The sequence below is a fragment of the Odocoileus virginianus genome, chromosome 2, assembly GCF_023699985.2.
Source record: "Odocoileus virginianus isolate 20LAN1187 ecotype Illinois chromosome 2, Ovbor_1.2, whole genome shotgun sequence".
Lineage (NCBI taxonomy): Eukaryota > Metazoa > Chordata > Mammalia > Artiodactyla > Cervidae > Odocoileus > Odocoileus virginianus.
The window spans coordinates 95,069,030-95,087,252 of NC_069675.1; positions in this window are offsets into that span (position 1 = coordinate 95,069,030).

Consider the following 18,223-nt stretch of genomic DNA (forward strand, 5'->3'; position numbering starts at 1 on the left):
ATCTCACCAGATACCACAGCCTCTGAAGCTGACCCCCACCACTCTTCCACGCTCTGTGACCCCAACCACGTCACCGCCCCTCTCTGACCCACCTCTTCTGAAAGCTGCATCTGCATCACGCTCACCTTCAAGGCTCTGACTGCACAGGCCCCCTGAAAAGCAGTCATTGCAGTTAAGAAGTCCGTTTTTCTGGAGGCCTGCAGAGTCTGGGTGAAGCGCCCCAAACTGGCCAGGTGGTGGCTGATGCCACATGCAGCCAGAATCCGGGGCTCCCACCCCAGCGCTGGCAGGGCTGCATGACCTTGAGTAAGTCCCCGCACCCCTCAGAGCCTCAGGTTCCTCCTCTGTGACCTGGGGACGAGAGAGGGACACAGTGACCTCCAGCAAGAGTGGCTGTTTCCACGGAGCAGGACGCAGGCACCAGTATGTTGTCCTCGGCAGTGCCCTCCGGCTGCGCCTCCATTTGTGGCTGTAGCACAAGGCCTCCCATGGGACTCTATTGGTGGCCAAGAGACAGGGAGTTACATTTGCTGCGACAGTGGCACCGGGGCTGCCCCCTTCTCTCCCCTGCCCACATGCCCCAGAGGCCTGAGCCTGACCCTCCTGCTTGCCCTTGAACTGTCTCCCAGACACCTCCTGTGTGTGGGCATGGTGAGACCCCGAAGGGGAGGAGCTGTCCAGCGTGGTCAGGGGTGTGATGGGTGGGGCAGGGTCCGGGGAGAGGGCAGCAAAAGAGTGTCTAATCTGAAACCCAAATCTTGAGTCAGAGTCAGCCAGGCAGAGGCTGTGGGGAGGCTCCTGGCAAAGGACACATAGCACGTGCAAAGGCCCAGGGGTGAGGAAAAAAAACAGGGCTAATTCAAACAATTGAAATATGTTCTGTTTCAGAAGCAGAGAGCTGCAAGCTGTGGAAAGGACCACTAAGGAGGGAGGCGGAGAAGTCAGTTTGGGTCGGGCCATTCCTGGGGCTTGTGTTAGTTTCTGTGTTATGCTGAGGGTCATGGGGAGCCATGGAAGGTTTTAGCAGAGGAGTGATGCATTCAGGGACCTTCCAGAAAGATTGCTCTGGCTGCTCCGAGCAGAAGGGACTGCAGGGACAAAAGGAGAAGCCGGGGAGGGGGGCTCAGCGGGATGGCTGCTGCAGATGTGAGGCCAGAAATAATGGGGGGCCTGGACTGGGGCGGCAGAGGGTGGGCAGAGGGGACTGCCGGGAAGGGTAATTTTGCTGGGACTTCCTGGGTGGTTTAGTGGCTAAGACTCAGCTCTCAATGCAGGGAACCTGGGTTCGATCCCTGGTCAGGGAACTAGATCCCACATGCCCAAGACCAAGTGCACCCAAATAAATTAATGAAAAAAATGAGGGGGTAGCTTTGCTGGACAAGGGGATGAGGAAGGAGGGAGGAGGAGGCTGGACAGCAGGGTGGGTGCTGGGGCGTCTCTGAGTCAGGCCGCAAGGAAGGAAGGAAGGGGCAGTGTCTTCACAAGCCTGAAAGAAAGAAAGAAAGTGAAGTCGCTCAGTCGTGTCCTACTCTCTGTGACCCCATGGACTGTGCCTACCAGGCTCCTCTGTCCATGGGATTTTCCAGGCCACAGTTTTCTGGGGGCCTCATGGGATAGCCCTGACCCTAAAACAGCCCTCCTCATTCACCGGGGAGCTGGAGCTGTCCTTGTGGAAAGCAGGGCTCTCTGGCAGGTAGAAGCCCTTGTGGGTAAACAGCCGGCAGTCGTGGGGGCCGGGTCCTGGGACCCTGGGAGTGCCACCTGCAGCTGGCGGAGCATCCAACCCCGGCCTGGAGGGGCAGCTTCCTGGGATGAGGCGTCGAGCAAAGCAGAGCCAGGAGGGTCTGGCTCCAACCCTTGTGGATGTTCCCTCTGGCTCAGGGTCCATCTTCTCTGAGACGGACCGATGCAGAGGGACAGACTGACTACCAGCCCCTGCGGGGTCCAGAGAGCTGAACATGGCACGGGGCCCCCGTGGACTAGGAGAACCAGGACGTGGGGTGGGGCTGTGGCTCCAGGGAGTCTGTAATCTGGGGGTTGCCACGCTCATTGGAAAGGACCCTGATACTGGGAAAGATTGAGGGCAGGAGGAGAAGGGGGCAACAGAGGGTGAGATGGTTGGATGGTATCACCGACTCAAGGGACATGAGTTTGAGCAAACTCCAGGAGATTGGGAAGGACAGGGAGGCCTGGCGTGCTGCAGTCCACGGGGTTGCAAAGAGTCGGACACAAGTGAGCAACTGAACAACCATTCATAGAGGGGTCAGTTCTGACCCCAACCTCAAGCTCCGCTCTGTCCAAGGGGTGAAAAGTGAATGTCCGCACACTCAGGGTGCCCCCCGACCCCATACCCAGTCAGAAGCAAGTCCTGTTGGCTCTGCTGCCAGACCTGTGCCCTGCCCTTCCCCACGGCCACCCCAGGTCCAGCCTCCCCATCTCTCCCTGCACAGCAGCCTCCCCAGGGCCTCCCTGCCTCCGCCACACTCTGACCCGGCCTCCTGCCCACTGCAGCCCAGGGAGACCCACGGTGCATTTGAAGACAAGACTGGGTTCATGTCCAAGCCCGGTGGCTTCGCATTGTACCCAGAAGGACAGAGGGCTCTGCCCACAGTACCAGCCCCTGCGGGACTCTGCCTCGGTCCCCACCCATCTTCCACCCTTCCCTCCATCTCTCACACGGGCTCCCCTCCACCCTTCCCTCCAGGCCTTTGCACTTGCCATTCCTGACACTTGGAGACCCTCTCCCCAGGGCTGCTGGGGCTCCTTTTTTTTTTTTTTTTAAAGATTTTAAATTTTGTATTGGGGTGTAGTTGGTTAACAAACAAAGTTGTGATAGTTTCAAGTAAACAGCAAAGGGACTTGGCTATCCATATAACATGTATATGTTCTCCCCCAAGCTCCCCTCCCATCCAGGCTGCCACATGACATTGAGCAGGTCCCCTGAGCTATACAGTAGGTCCTTGTCGGTTATCCACGTGTACATGTCCATCCCAGACTTCCTAACTATCCCTTCCTGCATCCTTCCCCCTGACAACTGTAAGTCCATTCTGGAAGTCTGTATGCTTCTGGTTTGTAAGTGTGTTCATTTACATCATTTATTTTTAGATTCCATGTATAAGAGAGGTCACACTATTGTATGACCTTCTCCTTCTCTGTCTGACTTACTTCACTCAGTATGACACTCTCTAGGCTACAAACAGCATTATCTCATTCTTTTTAACGGCTGAGTAATATCCCGTTGTATACATGTCCCACATCTTCTGTATCCATCCCTCTGTCGATGGACATTTAGGTGGCCTCCGTGTCTTGGCTGTTGTAAACGGTGTTGCGCGGCTCTTTTTACTGATCCTTCCAATCTTAGCCCAGATGTCAGCTCTTGAAGGAGGCCCCAGCCCAATCCCACTCACTCCACAGCTTCACAGCGCTGAACACGCCTGAACGTCCTTGTGCTGTGCCCTCCACGTGTCGCCAGCTGCCCTGCAGGAAGCTCACTGTGGACAGACACTGGGCTCCCCGTGTATCCTGTTGCCCACACAGTATCTGAGTGAGTGAACGAGTGACTCTTTCCCACCCTCCCACCCACCCAACCACCCGCTGGGACTACTGAGGCCAGAACGTGGAAAGGGCGGGTCCCCCAGCTTGTGTAGCAGAGATGAGTCCAGGGTCCTCATGCCTGGAGCACCCCGCCCCCCTTCCTTCACCAAGGCACAGAACAGCATGGGTGCTGGACTCCGTCAAACAAGGTTCAAAACCCAGCTCTGCCACCTACAAGCTGCAGGGCCCCGGGTGGCCTTCTTCATCTCTCTGTGCCTCCATCTTCTCATCTATAAAATGGGGAGAATAACCGTCCCTCCCACACAGCGCCAGAGGGAGGAGTCAGCAGGCTCCTGTGGGGCACAAACCGCTGAGCCACTGCATCTAGCACCTGGTAAGTCCGCAATAAATGGCAGCCCCTCCAAAGCATCAGTGGAGGGACTCCCCTGGTGGGAAGTGTTAGCCACTCAGTCGTGGCCAACTCTTTGTGACCCCATGGACTGCAGCCCACCAGGCTTCTCTGTCCATGGGATTCTCCAGGCAAGAATACTGGAATCGGTTGCCATTTCCTTCTCCAAGGGATCTTTCCAACCCAGGGATTGAACCTGGGTCTCCTGCATTGGCATGCAGATTCTTTACCACCTGAGCCACCAGGGAAGCCCTGTCTCTGGGGTCCAGTGGTTAAGAATCTGCTTTCCAGTTCAGGGAACACAGGTTTGATCCCTGGTCAGGGAACTGCAATCACACAGGCCTAGGAGCAACTAAGTCCTCACGTGGCAACTACTGAGCCCATGCTCCAGAGCTTGGGCTCTGCAACCAAGCCAGCACAGTCAAAAGAAAAGAGCATCAGCTGAGCTTCTGAGTTGGGCACGGGGGCTCATGCCAGGTGAAGACCCTAGGCCCGTGTTTGGGGGCCTGTTTTCTTATCAACAAGGCACATCCATCGCCCTTCAGAATCCCTCCGTGTGGGATAGGTGGTCATCCCTTGGGCTGGGAGCTCCATGAGGGCAGGGACCAGGCCTGTCTTTTACACTGTGTGTGATGAATGCTGAGCGAGTGAATGAATGAATGAATGAGGCCACAAATCATCTGCCTCCCAAGGCAGCATCCCAAGAGAAGCCCACGTTGGCTCCAACCTCTGCGGGGATCACCAGCCCAGGAGAGGAGGTTGCTAGGATTGCCAACGGCTCAGAGGCTTCTAAGAGTCTCTTGACAAAAGGATCAAAGGAAGCAGATGACAGAAGGGCAGGAAATGGCTGCTGGTGGGTGGGGTTCCAGAGCCCCCTCCCCAGGCCGGGATGAAAGAGGCACAGGAAAAGGACACAGATGGACCGGCCATGGAGGGGGGGAGGGTGACAGGATGTGGACAGAGGGTCTCAGCCACTTCCCTTTGCCCAGAGGATGAACTTGATGGTTTTCTTCTCCTGCACTACCCTCCTTCCTACTCCCCAGACCAGCAAACAGCTCTGAACCCAGCACTTGGAGAACACCCAGAAAGTGTTTGCCAAATCACTGTGCATGAATGAATGAATGAAAGAATGAATGAAAGCTTTTGTCAGCTACTCCTGAGCTTTGCAGTAGTGAAGGGGAGTGGGTCAGTCCAGGGAATGTTGACATAAAAATGCAGAGCAAACCTCCACTGGTTGTTTCAAAGAGAATATTAATAATAATTATGACTAGCTGATATTTTATAATAACTATAAATGGAGCATACCCTTTAAAAATTGTGAATCACTACATTGGACACCTCTAACTTATATAACATTGTACATCATCTACAGCTCAGTTGGTAAAGAATCCGCCTGCAATGCAGGAGGCCCTGGTTCGATTCCTGGGTTCAGAAGATCCACTGGAGAAGGGATAGGCTACCCACTCCAGTATTCTGGCCTAGAGAATTCCATGGACTGTATAGTCCATGGGGTTGCAAAGAGCTGGACACAACTGAACGACTTTCACTTTCATACTTTGATAAAAACAAAGAAAAAAAGAATAATTATTACAGCCAGTGCTTACTAAGCAGTTACTATGCACTGGGAGCTCAATATCTCTGCAGTATTTCCCCACGATCTCAGTGACTCCTCGCCAACTCTACGATGCGTTGTTAGTTTCTAGAGGAGGAAACTAAAACTCAAGAAGTAGGGGCAAGTGGTTAAGAATCTGCCTGCCAATGCAGGGCACATGAGTTCGATCCCTGGTCCAGGAAGATTCCGCATGCCGTAGAGCAACTAAGCCCCTTGAGCCACAATTACTGACCCCATGCTCTAGGGCCCACGCTCCACAACGAGGGAAGCCAAAGCAATGAAAAGCCCGCACACCGCAAAGATGAGTAGCTTGCTGCAACTAGAGAAAGCCCATGCAAAGCAACAAAGAACCAGTGCAGCCAAAAATGAAAAATATAAATACATATATATATATATTTTTTTTTTTTTAAAGAAAAAGCAGGGAGGAGGTGGGCATGGAAAAAATAAAGAATAAGCAGGATCCTGTTCCAAGTCACCAGCAAGTCAATGACTGAGCTGACATTAAAATTAGTCTTTCTAAGTCTCTGAACTCTGCTCTTAAATACACATTCTCAGGCAGATGGCAAAATGCCCTCATCACTCATGCAGCCATTGATTCATTTCCTCATTCATTCATTCGGAGAGCATTCACTGGGCTCCTCACCATGCCACCACACCCTGTGTTGGGCACCAGGGCTATGCCAATGAATGAAATAGGCACAGTCTCTGCTGGCTCAGGACTCTGGGTCAGCAGGGCAGTGCTCCACCCAGAATGAATTCATCATGATCTGGAAAGTACTGGGAAGGAGAAAGCTGCAATGAAAAGCTAGCGGATGCAGGGGACCTGCCCAAGCTGGGGGCCTCAGAGAAGGCTTAGCGTGCAGACAGTGGGATAGGAGGGCATCCATGGCAGGGAAGTGTGGACAGGTGGCGGGTAGGCAAAAGGGGTGGAATGGATGGAAGAAAATAACAGTCATCACCCTGGTCTGAACAGACACTCTTCACTGAGCTCTTCCTCTCCACAAGCACCTTGCATGAATTATTTTACAAATCTTTACATTAAGATGGAGCGACCGGTGCCTTTTTCATCATCATTGTAATTGGAAAGATCAGCTCATGCAGCTGCTAAGAGGCAGAACCAGGGTCTGTCTGATGGAGGGTGGTTTGGGGGGTGTCTCAGCTCCTGAGCCTAAACACAGCCTCTGAAGAAGAGAGCCTCCTGTAACGTGGCTAGGGGTGCCCTGGACCCATAGGGACACACTGCCTGGGAGGCGGTGTTCCTCCTTCCTATGTCACACCCCAGTCTTCCTTAGGCTGAGGAGGGCTTCGTGTCTGGAGGGGAATATTCAGGGACTGAACGTCTCTCTGAGCTCAAACCAGCTGGTGCTGCATTCAGAGGGTGTGGAACAAAGATGCCTGCCAGGGCTTCTGCCCAGGTTTTGAGAGCCTGAGAGTGGCAAATGTGGACCCCAGCCTCAAGCCCTGGGTTGACAGAGGCTTCCTTGCTCCGTGGAGGCAGTGCTGCAAGGGCCCCAATGTCTCCCATCTCTCCATGTCCCCAAGCCCTGAAGACAAAGCTGCTTTCCTGCTTTTCCTTTGAAGGGAGAGAGGAGACCTGAGATCTTCCCCAGGCTGGGCTGGGAGTCCTGAGGGGTTGGGTGGAGGACTGCTATCTCTTAGGGCTCCTCCCCATCATCTAGAGGATGCAGGGCATGGGGTGGAGGCCCCCACTTAACAGCCAGAGCAGTTCCCAGGGCTTGGGTCTAAGTGGGTCCCTGTATTCCAGAGTGCACATTTCCTGAGCACCAGCCACATACCTGGCCCTGTGTTGAGTGCTTCCCCAAAGTACCTCCCTGAATCCTACATGGCAGAGGCTGCTGGCTGCTGCCCAGTACCCATTCTGCCATCTTGCCTTTAGTAATAGAAACCCCCTCTCCAGGGTTTTAATGAGGCACATGGCTGCCAGGCTAAATACTACACTTCCCAGTATCCCTTGCAGCTAAGGCACGGTCATGTGGTCAGTTCTGTCCAATGGAATGTGAGAGAAATGATCCAAGCGTTGTCCAGCTCTCCCTTAAATAGGAGGAGCAGTCTCCACCTCCTGGGTCCTCCCGACACACAGGAAGGAATCGGGAGGGGAAAGTGGTGGCCATCTTCCACCTTTTGGATGGAGGCAATTCCCTATGGAATGAGAGAGACAAAAGTGCCTAGGGCCTGGACAACTCCCAGCACAGAGCCTCCTAGACTGACCCGAGAAGGGAGTCAGTCCTCCTCTCCTTGAGCTGCTATCCCCCGGGTTCTGCTAGAGCAGCCGGACGGCATCCTACCAGGAGACATGGAGGCTCCCAGAGGGAGGTTCATGACTGCTGGAGAGTGATGAAGCCGAGATCTGAACTGAGGACAGGGAGGAGCTGACCTGGAGCCTGGGCTCAAAGCTGCTGGGCTGGACATACTGTTGCACACAGCAGGTGCTCAATACGTGATTTCCAGGCAGATGGATGAATAAATGAATGGGATGCTTTCCAGGGAGGATCTAACACTAGGAGACCTGATGGCTCTAGGCCCTAAATGCTGGTCAGTTTCCCTGAGAAGGGCTGCAGCCCTTACTTCTAAGCTCTATGCCCAGCATCCAAAGATGATCACCGTGGCGGTGTCCTCCAGTTTATAAAACAGCTGCTTCGCATTCACTGTCACCTTTAACCGTGACCCCCTCCTGCGAGGTCAGCAGGGAAGCATTGTTATTATCGCCATTATAGGCGAGCAAACAATCTCTGCACACAGTTTAATTGCTTCACACGTGGCAGGTCTTCTCATTTCTTTAACAATGTTTTCTTACACATATGCGACCACTAACAACTTTAAAAATATCATTGTGAGAGAGGAGTAGGATGTGGGAGTGCACAGGAGAAGCCCACGTGGGGGACCCAGGAGACCAGCAGCCATTGGACTTGCTGATGACACTGAGACATCTCCTCCCCTCTCTGGTACCTGTTTCCCTTGGTGTAAAATGAGGGAGTTGGAGAAGATGGTTCCCCTCTCCCTATTCCCATGCCAATTTCTGCTGCTCTGTACCCCTGGGGTGGGAAATGGCCAGGGTCCCTGCCACTGAGGGTAGAAGTAGCCCCACAGATGGATGGCAGCATGGCTCTGCGTCTTAGTCACATGTCAGTTCTCTGAGACTCAGTGTTCTCATCTGTTAAATAGGAATGATAGTAAAAGTAAGGACATTGCTCATAGGATTGTCATGTCAGTAACATGGGTTTAAACACACAGCACCTGCCTCAGTAAGTACTCAGTTCATGCTATGGATATTATGATTATTGACTGTCGATTATCACTAATAGTATGATTAATCATTACCATGAAGGGCTAGTGAGCATTTACAGACGACTGCAAGAGAAAGCAGCACATCCAAATGTTAAGCAGTGGCAGTTTTGTTGGAAGGCCAAGGGCTGTGGGCTGGGTTCCATGTCCCTTGGGTCTGTGGGCTCCCAGTCTGGGCACTGTAACCTGTGGTCACCTTCTCTCTGTGTTAATTTTTCCCATCAGCTTCACTTGGGCTGGTCAACTACATTAAGAACGGAAATTCCCAGTCTCAGTGTGGAAAAAGCTCTCAAAGTTGCCTCAGCCGATCCTTTCCCTGAGTCACGGCTCTGTACACACACAGACACACCCTATCCGTCCTTGAATACCTCCCCAGGTAGGATACTCACTACCCACAAGGCTACCCTGACAATTAAGACAGTTTATCATGTGAGGCTAAACACCTCTCTGGGTGACCTCCCCTAGTTCTGCCTTCTGGGTCTTCTCAAAGTAAGTCCACACCCTCTGCCCCAGCTAGTCCCTCAGGCACCAGGAACAGAGGCCACTCTGATTATCTCCTCCCCAGCGGACGCCTCCCCAGTGCCTTGATCACCCTAGTGGAGCAGAAAAGAGGCTGTGTTTGCACAGAGCACTGGCTCAGGGGATCAGATGATAGAGCCCCGCAGATAGCCGAGAGCCACGCTGGCCTGCAGTGTCAGCCTGCCTGCTCACCACCAGCCCAGGTTCTCTCCTCTTGCTGGCCTGGCCATTTCCCTTTGTACCAGAACAGCAGGCAGAGAAAAGGCAAAGATTTGCCTGAAGCAAACACATCAAATCCTTCTGCAAACATGCATTCCCCAGAACACTGACTCCAAAGATAACCAGGAAGAAGAGGCTTACTTGATTAGATTTCTTTGGGGTCTGTCACCTAATTTTTTGCACATCTTAGCCTGAGGTCCCTGTAGTGATTGTACATTTTTCCAAGCCATTCACAGGCGGTGAATATATACTCTCATCTTTGGAGACCCTTGTAAGTTACACTGCTGAGGCCAGTGGTCCTGCAGACAGCTCTCCTGTTTCAACCTCCTTGTTCCCCAGTGCCTTGAAATGGCAACCTACTCCAGTATTTTTGCCTGGAAAATCCCATGGATGGAGAAGCCTGGCAGGCTTTGCGACCATCCATGCGGTCGCAAAGAGTCGGACATGCCTGAGCAAATTCACTTTCTTTCTTTGTCTGTCTACAAGTCACTCTGCCTCACCTGGCCTCAATTTCTCCATCTGTAAAATGGGGACAATAATTGTCTCTACTTCTTAAAGCATTTTTGTGAGTGTCTAGTCAGGTCAGCTATCTGAAACCTCAGATCCAGTCCCAGGGACACCATTGACCTTTAATAAGTATTAGAAACAATTAGCTTTCAGCTTGAAGGTGAGCTTGGTACACTGGTAAAATTGGCCAGAATTAGGTGTGATGAGGGGCTTCTCTGGTAGCTCAGTGGGTAAATAATCTGCCTGCAGTGCAGGAGACCTGGGTTCGATCCCAGGGTCAGGAAGATTCCCTGGAGGAGGAAATGGCGATCCACTCAAGTATTCTTGCCTGGAAGATCCCATGGACAGAGGAGCCTGGCAGATTACAGTCCATGGGGTAGCAAGAGTAAGACACGACTTGGTGACTAAACCACCACCAGGTGTGATGAGTCCCCTTTGTGAGAGGGATTTGGTCGACACATAATGTTCTGGGTGTCTCAAGCTTTGCTGAGCTTGGGATGTACCTGAGGGAGTTCTAAAATATAGAGTCCCAGGCCCTAAGTTCAGAGAGCCTGATTCAATAGGTCTGGAGGGACCCTGGTATCTGCAGTTTAACAATGTCTCCTCTGCCCCTAACATCCCATCCCCTCCTAAAACTGGGAATAGGTGTTACTTCTAAATGTATTTTAATGGTCTGCTCCATACCTACCCTGTGCTGAGAGCTGAAAATGCTTTGCCAAACAAGACGGAAGCAGCCCCTGCACCTGGGAGCTCACCACCTAACAGGGGGGCATTCCCTTGGGGTCATTTGAGGAGCCTGGGTTCTGGAAGGAGCAGGAACAGCTGTGGGAACTGAAAGGTCAGAAGACATCTACCTCCTGGTACTGTGTGGCTGTTGTCACAAGACAGTCTCCTAGGCTGGAGCGCTGGGGCATGAAGGCCTTGGGAAGGAGGGCACAGGCTGACTTGGAGGAAAGGGCTGCTCTCCCTGACCTTACCTGGGCTGGAGCCATGGTGGGCACAGGTGAGATATGGCATGGCGTAGGTGAGGTGGTGGGTGGTACGTGCACTGAGGCATTTCAGGGTGTTGCCCATAGAGTAAGACCTGGGCTGGAACCCCAGCTGCATTCTTTCCAGCTATGTGACCTTGGGCCAGCGACTTCCCTCTCTAAAGCTTTCTTTCCACCTCTGCAAAGGAATAATTACGTCCCCCACCTCCAGTGGCGATTTACCAAGAAGATAATGAAGCTTCAGGTTCAGGGACTCCTGTCAAGGCTTTGGGCTTAACATTGTATTCATAACTTTGCATTATTTTTCTTAAAGAGGGTCACCAAGATGGTAAAAGCTTCAGGCCCCAGGAAACCTGGATCTGCCCAGGTTCACCTCACACAGCTGTTTTAAGATTTGGAGGAGAGGGTGGGAGAGGATGAGATGGTTAGACAGCATCACCGACTCAATGGACATGAATGTGAGCAGACTCCGGGAGATACTGAAAGACAGGGAAGCCTGGTGTGCTGCAATCCATGGGGTCGCAAAGAGTCGGACAGGACTGAGCGACTGAAAAACAAGATTTGGTGAGAAGACAGTAAACCCCTTGGCAAGCCTGAGTCTGGGAACAGAAGCCTGCTTAGTTATTGAGCTCTGGGAGGGTATACTGGCGCCCTGAACAGTGTGTCTGGGGAGGCCAGGACCTTCTCGAGAGCTGAACCCACTTCTATTCTTACAAGCCCGGGCCCCCAGGGCCTCAGAGCTCCAAACCTCTTCAGCAGATGGGAAGCAGGGAAGAGAAGGCTGGAAGGAGGATGAAGGACGTGGGGAGAGGAGGAGGCTGCGGAGGAGGGAGGGATGTGGGGTGCAAAAAGATCCAGCTGAGGCTCACGGAGACCCCTCTGGCTGCCTTAGGCACTAGCCTTTGAAGGGCCAGGCAGTGAGAAGCCTGCCAGAGGTGAGAGCCCAGGACAGAGGCCTTGGGGTTGACTTGGTTTTGATAATGACCTTCAAATGTCTGAAGCCAAGGGAAGATGCAGGTTATCCAGCACCCAGAGTTGGGGGTGGGGGGGTGGGGCAGGGGCTCAGTCGGTAAAGAATCTGCCTGTGAGACCTGGGTTCAACCCCTGGATTGGGAAGATCCCCTGGAGGAGGGCATGGTAACCCACTGCAGTATTCTTGCCTGGAGAATCCCATGGACAGAGGAGCCTAGAGGGCTGCAGTTCATGGGGTCGCAAAAGTTGGACACTGATCAATTAACACACAGCACAGAGTTGGGGAGCAGGGGGGAGGGGAGGACATTGGGGGCCTTGGCATGTTCCCCTCAAAGTGAAGAGAGAATCTCTCCTCCCACACCCCACGTCTTTCAAGTTCTCTTTCTGCTCTTCTCCATCCAGCAGATGACGGAGTGGAGGCTCAGAGAGGGCAAGTTCCTTGCCTAAGGGCACAGCGCAGGGGGAACACGTTACAAACGAAGAAATGGACCCAGCTCTAACTCCAAGGAAGCTTGGCCATGCTGCAGTCCCTGGGGTCGCAGAGTCACGAAAAAGACACGACTGAGCGACTGAACGGAACTAACTCCAAAATCCCTACTCTTAACCCTCTTCTGCCACCGGCCATCCTAAGCTCTGGGCACAGTGGACCCCAGTGGGCTCGCAAAAAAGAAGGGAACGAATGAAGTCAGAAAGGAAAGAATTCGCAGCCAGGCTCTTCCCACGTCACCCCCCACCCCCCCACCCTTCACCCCCAGTCAGCTCTTTCCAACCCCCAGCCTCCCGGTCTAATTGGGATGTTTCTGAGTTGTCTCTGTTGTTTCCGCGTATTCCCCCGCGCTCCTCCTGGAGCCCACCCCGAGGCAGTTTTCTCACAACAGGACCCCCGGCGTGGGGACGCCTCCCGACCCCCCGAGGCCCAGCGGGAGAGCCGCGACCTCAGTCAGGCGGGGTGGCCTCCGCAGCCGCCCTCCACTCCTCGGCCTTACCCCGCCCTCCCCTTCCCGGGGCAGCTGAATAATTGATTCGCCCATAAATAATTGATCAGTGTTGCGCGCGCGCCCTCTGCCCCCCAGGGTGCGGGGGTTCCCCAGCAGGGTTGGGGGGCGGGGGGACGGGGTCTGGGGGCGCAGTGTGGCTCTACGGGCCTTTTTCTCTCCCTCTCTCTCCCTCGCGCCGGCTTTTTCCCTTTTTCTTTTTCCTTTTTTTCTTTCCTGGAGCGGAGCCCGGCGCCAGGAGTCTGGAACCAGCTTGACAAGCTTTTGAGTTATGGAGCGGGGGAGGGGAGGGAGCGGGCGGGCGGCCCGGGGAGGGGAGGGGAGGGAGGAGGCGGAGGGAAAGGGGAGGGGAGGGGGAAGGGAAGGGGGGAGGGAAAGAGGGAGGGGAGGGGCGCCGCAACGGGTGGGGGCGGGGCGGCGGGCTCCGGCGGCAGGGGCGCGCGCACCCTCACGGGGAGCCCCTCCCCGACTTTGGGCCCACGTTGTCAGAGGGTCTGCCGGCGGCGGCCGGGAGGGGCCGGGGGTTGGGGGGGCGGGAGCGGGCGGCGGGGCGCGGGGGTGAGTCATGCTGCCGACCCGGCGAGCAGCCGGGCTGGCGGAACGAGCCCGGCTTTAGAGCCGCAATAAATGAGGCCCGGGGAGGGCGACCGGGTTTACACGGCCTCGGGGGCCCGCGGCCTCCCCCGCCGAGCAAGACATTCCTTTCCGCTGAACTGGGCGCCTGGGCCCGCGCCGCCGCCGCGCCCTGCACGCAGCGCCCTCAGCGGCCCGGCCCCGGGGGCGGGGGGCGGCGCCCGGCGGGACAAGGAGGGAGCGGGGAACTGGGCCTGGGGTGGCCCCGTTATTACCCCCTACGCTGTTCTCCGGGAGCTCACTGAATCCCCAGCTGCCGGGGAGGGAAGGGATCGATCTGCCCGTTTAATGGGTGGGGGACCTGAGTCCAGGAAGGGTCATCACTGCGGCGGCGGGTCGCTCTGCTGCCTGGCCGGGATGTCCGAAACCCCCGCCTCCCCCCTGGCCACCCCATTCCTTTGCCCGAGTCCTGGGATTCTCCCTTCGCCCCTCTCCCCTGGTTGTGACTTGGAATCTGGTGACAGCCCTGGGAGCCAAGGGCGAGGCACTCTGAACTGGCACCTCAACCTCTGGGTGAATTTGACCGCGCACTTTTCCAGGGACCTAGAAAGCAGTGAGCAAGTCTGAAGCATCTGCCTCACAGGGTCAGACGCCCCCAACCCCAGAGCCAGGCAGGGGTGGGAAGGGTCTGGAGTTACTGGTTTACCAGGTCTGGTTGGGGAGAGGTTTCCAGACTCCATGAGGTCTCCAGGGGTCCCAGTGTACCCCCCAGGAGGCTGCTAACAGAGACCCAGGGTCCAAGCATGCCTTCACCTGAACTGCAGTTTCTGGTCGAGCCATAGTTGATGTTTGTGTATCAGAGTTGCTTCTAGTGGCTCCCAGTGTTTCCCCCACCCCAGGCACCCCTGGGTGCCTTCCAGCCCTGCCTGCTCCCAGCCAGCTAGTGACCTGCACCTCCTCGGCTTCGGAATGTCACAGGCCCGGCCTTGGCTTCTGACTCTGTAGCCTTGATGGCCGCCTTCACCTCTCTGCTTCTCCTGCTCATCTGTGAGATGGGTTAGTAACAGTGCCAGCCTTGCCTGGGCTATGGCACTGTTGCTGTACCACTCTTGACTTAGCACAGAGTCTGGCACTCAGTAAGCGCTCAGTACAGGGTCACTGTTGTTGGAACCGGTTGACTGTTATTACAATTATTTCTGAAGGACTCACCAAGGCCTAGCGAAGCCCCCCTCCCATTCCCCCCAAGCAGAGCCGTGAGAACGCTGAGCCGGGAGCAGCCTGGCTCCTCCCCGTCCCCCGCTCAGCCGAGTGTCGAAATCCTTCCAGAGAAGCTGCTGGGCAGAAATTTCCAGTCTCCCTGGCAAAGCCTGGAAGAGTTTGGGTGCGGCTCAGAGACGCAGTTGGGCAGGCTCTGCGGGGGCCAGGGCTGGGGAAGAGCCCCCAGATCTTCTGCGAAGGGCAGCACCCTGATCCTGGGCCGTACCCAGCTTCCAGCTCCAGCCGAAGCCGGGCAAGAGCTCACTGCCCTGTGCTGGTCAGTGCGGGCTGGGCCGAAAGGGTGCTGGTTGTGCCACTCCTTAGGCAAGCCCCTGTCCCCCAGGCGTGTGAGTGAGCCCCTGGAAGACAGCATACAGGGGCCCTGTGAGCATCCCATAAGTGGGGACTCTTTGCTTTAGTGACTTCCCTATTGTGGGGGCCATCGGGCCGCCAAGAGGCCCTCTTTGCTGATTCCTTGGCCCCCCAGGAGGACCAGAGGCCCCCTGATCAGGGTGTGGGTCTCACTGAAGGTGTGGGGAAGGGGCTCAGAGAATCTACCAGGGACTTGGTGGACAGGCTGAACCTTACTTTGCTCACAGGGCTGTGTGACCTGGGGTCACAACTCGGCCTCTCTTGACCCTGTTCTCTTTATCTGCCAAACAGACAGCGATCTGTGAGCCTCACTCATCAGGAGGCAGTCAGGTGCCCTGGAGTGGGAGGAGACAGGGGTCCAGTCCCAGCGCTGCCCTCAACCTGACCGTCGACCTTGGGCAAGTCTGAATGAGACTGAATAGGACTGAACAACTCCCATGAGTAGAACATGTCAGCAGCTCTCTGCTTCAGCCCAGTGCTGGGTGTTTTACACACACTGTCATCTCACTGTTACTCTTGAAGGGAGGTGTTAGTATTGACTTTATTTTCCAGATGAAGTAACAGAGGCTCAGAGAGGTTGATTGAATTTCTCAAGGACACACAGCTAGGAAATGAGAGAATCAGGATTTAAACCCTGATCTGCTGTCTTAGAGACTGAATCCCTAAAGAAAAAGCAAATTGAACACTTTAAAAAAATCTTTTTTCAAGCACCTACTATGTGTAAGACATCAAAGTAGGTGGCAACAAAAGTAAGAATGTGCAGAGAAGCTCATAGTCGAGTTAGAACACATGACTCTATGACACCCTTATGAAAGTTAGATTTGAAAAGCACCACAATGAAAGGACCAGCGGGGCTGTGGGGCACCAGGAGAGAGGTGAGGGGCAAGGAGGCTGCGAGCTGAGAAGGGGGGCGGAGGCCTGACAACCAGGAAGCCTGGTTTGGGGCAATGTAGAGTTTTGGCAAAGGCCCCTAGAGGCTGGCATAGCAAGGGCAAAGGCACGGCAGCTTGAGAGAAGGAAGTGTTGCTGAAAGCCTTGGAAGAGCGACCTTTGCTATATAAACGTGGGAGCCTCTGCAGGTCTCTGAGCGGAGGTGGGTCTTATCCCATAGGAGTTGAAAAAAGGCAGTTCTGTAGGTGGGGAAATGTCCTGGAAACCTACACCCAGCAGACCGGGAGGGTGGCTCAGGATGCGCTGTGCGAACGTTTATAGCGTTTCCTTCCATTTTTATTTATTTATTTATTTTTGCCTTGTACAGGTATAACTACTCCAAAAAGTAAAAGAGAAAGGAAATTTTCAAAGGAAAGAAGAGAGCTGGGAGACAGAGACCTGGGAGGTTGCAGCAGGAGCAGGCAGGGCTGAGCCAGGCCCAGGCCGCCTCTCTTGACTCCCAGCTTTCCGGCAGTTTGAGTGATGGGCGATCTGGCAGCATCTTCTCAGAGACAGGTGGGGCTGGGTCTGTGGGACCTGGAGACCCTCCTCTCACCTGGAGCCTGAGCCTCCCCTGACTGACAACTTCAGCCTGTCCCTGCTTGCCCCAGAAGACTGTCCTTACCAAACTCCTCCCCCTTGTGGGCCACAGGCTGAGCCTTAAATCCCCTTCTGGGCTAAATGGGGACAGTTATCCCAGGGGCCTCCCTCTGTCCTTGAGGACAGCCTGTCCCCTGTAGGAGCACCAGGCACTGTGCTAGGTGCTTTAGGGACAAGTGTCTCTTAATCTGAATAGAATCCAGCAGAGAAAGGAGAAAAAAAGTGCTGTTCTTCCCAAAAGACAGATGCAGAAAGGGGGCTCGGTGTCTTGCCCAAGCTTCACAGTGCAGGGGGAGTGGGATTCTTACCCAGGGTGGGCTTATCCGAGAGTCCTGACCACTAGGCTGTCCTGCCTTGGGCTCATCAGGAGAAAGTCCATCCCTCCTGTCTCCCCAGATCTCTTGCCTTTGGCCTGCTCTGATTTCTAGAAGAGGGGCTGCAGTCACCCCCCTGAGCCATTCTCTGCCTGGGATGCCTTTCCTCCTCCTCCCCCCGACCATTTACTGGGCGAATTCCTACTTGACTGGTGGAGCCCAGCAATACCCTGACTTCCTTCCCAGAGAGTCCCAAACTGTACCTCCTGTCCCCTTATCTGTGTTCCCACAGAGCTCCCCAAGAGGGGGGAACAATTCAGGGGACGCGGCTGGGACATGAGTTCCAGCCCAGCCCCGTGTGGGTGGAGGGGAGGGGACCGTCAGCTTGTTCTGGGTGCTTAGAAGGACAGGACTGGGGCAGGGTGGACATGAGAAGGAGGAAGTCCTTGGCTCACCCAGGAAAAGATGGAGGGGCCACCTCTGTGACTAGTTGGCTTAGAGGCCAGGAGGAGGACAAGCTCCAGAAGGAGAGGGAAACAAAGATCCAGACTGCCTAGCATTGTCTGGCCGGCTCTCCCCAGCCCAAGACGATAGCCAGGCCCTCCCGGTGTGTGCAGCTGGGCTTCTGTGGCAAGGCTGGGGGTGGTGGTTATGTTTTGTGCACAGGGGCCCCAGACCCCTATGCCCAGTGAGCATGTGCACAGAGAGACCAAAGCCTCCCCTGAGAGCCCAGAGACCCCCACCCCAGGGTAGAGACAACCAGCATTGGGAACAGAGCGGTGTGGGTTCTTCCTAAACTCAAGAGAATCCCCAGTGCCGAGAACGGTAACTGGCACACAGTGGGCGCTTGAACACTGGTTGGATGAACAAATGAATGAATGAATGAGTGACTGCCTGATCCCAGGCCCAGGAGCCTTGAAGTCTCTCTGCCTGCTCCACTGTGAGGCAAGACTGCTTGGGTTCTGTGAGCCTGGGAGAGGGGGGTGTGCAGGCAGGCTTCAAGGGACCAGGAGGCAAGGGACGGGGACTGGGAGCACCGTGGTGAACCACCCTCTGACCCCTGGGTATTCTCAGCACCGAGGAACTCTCAGGTACCCTGGGATCCCCTCGGGGACTCA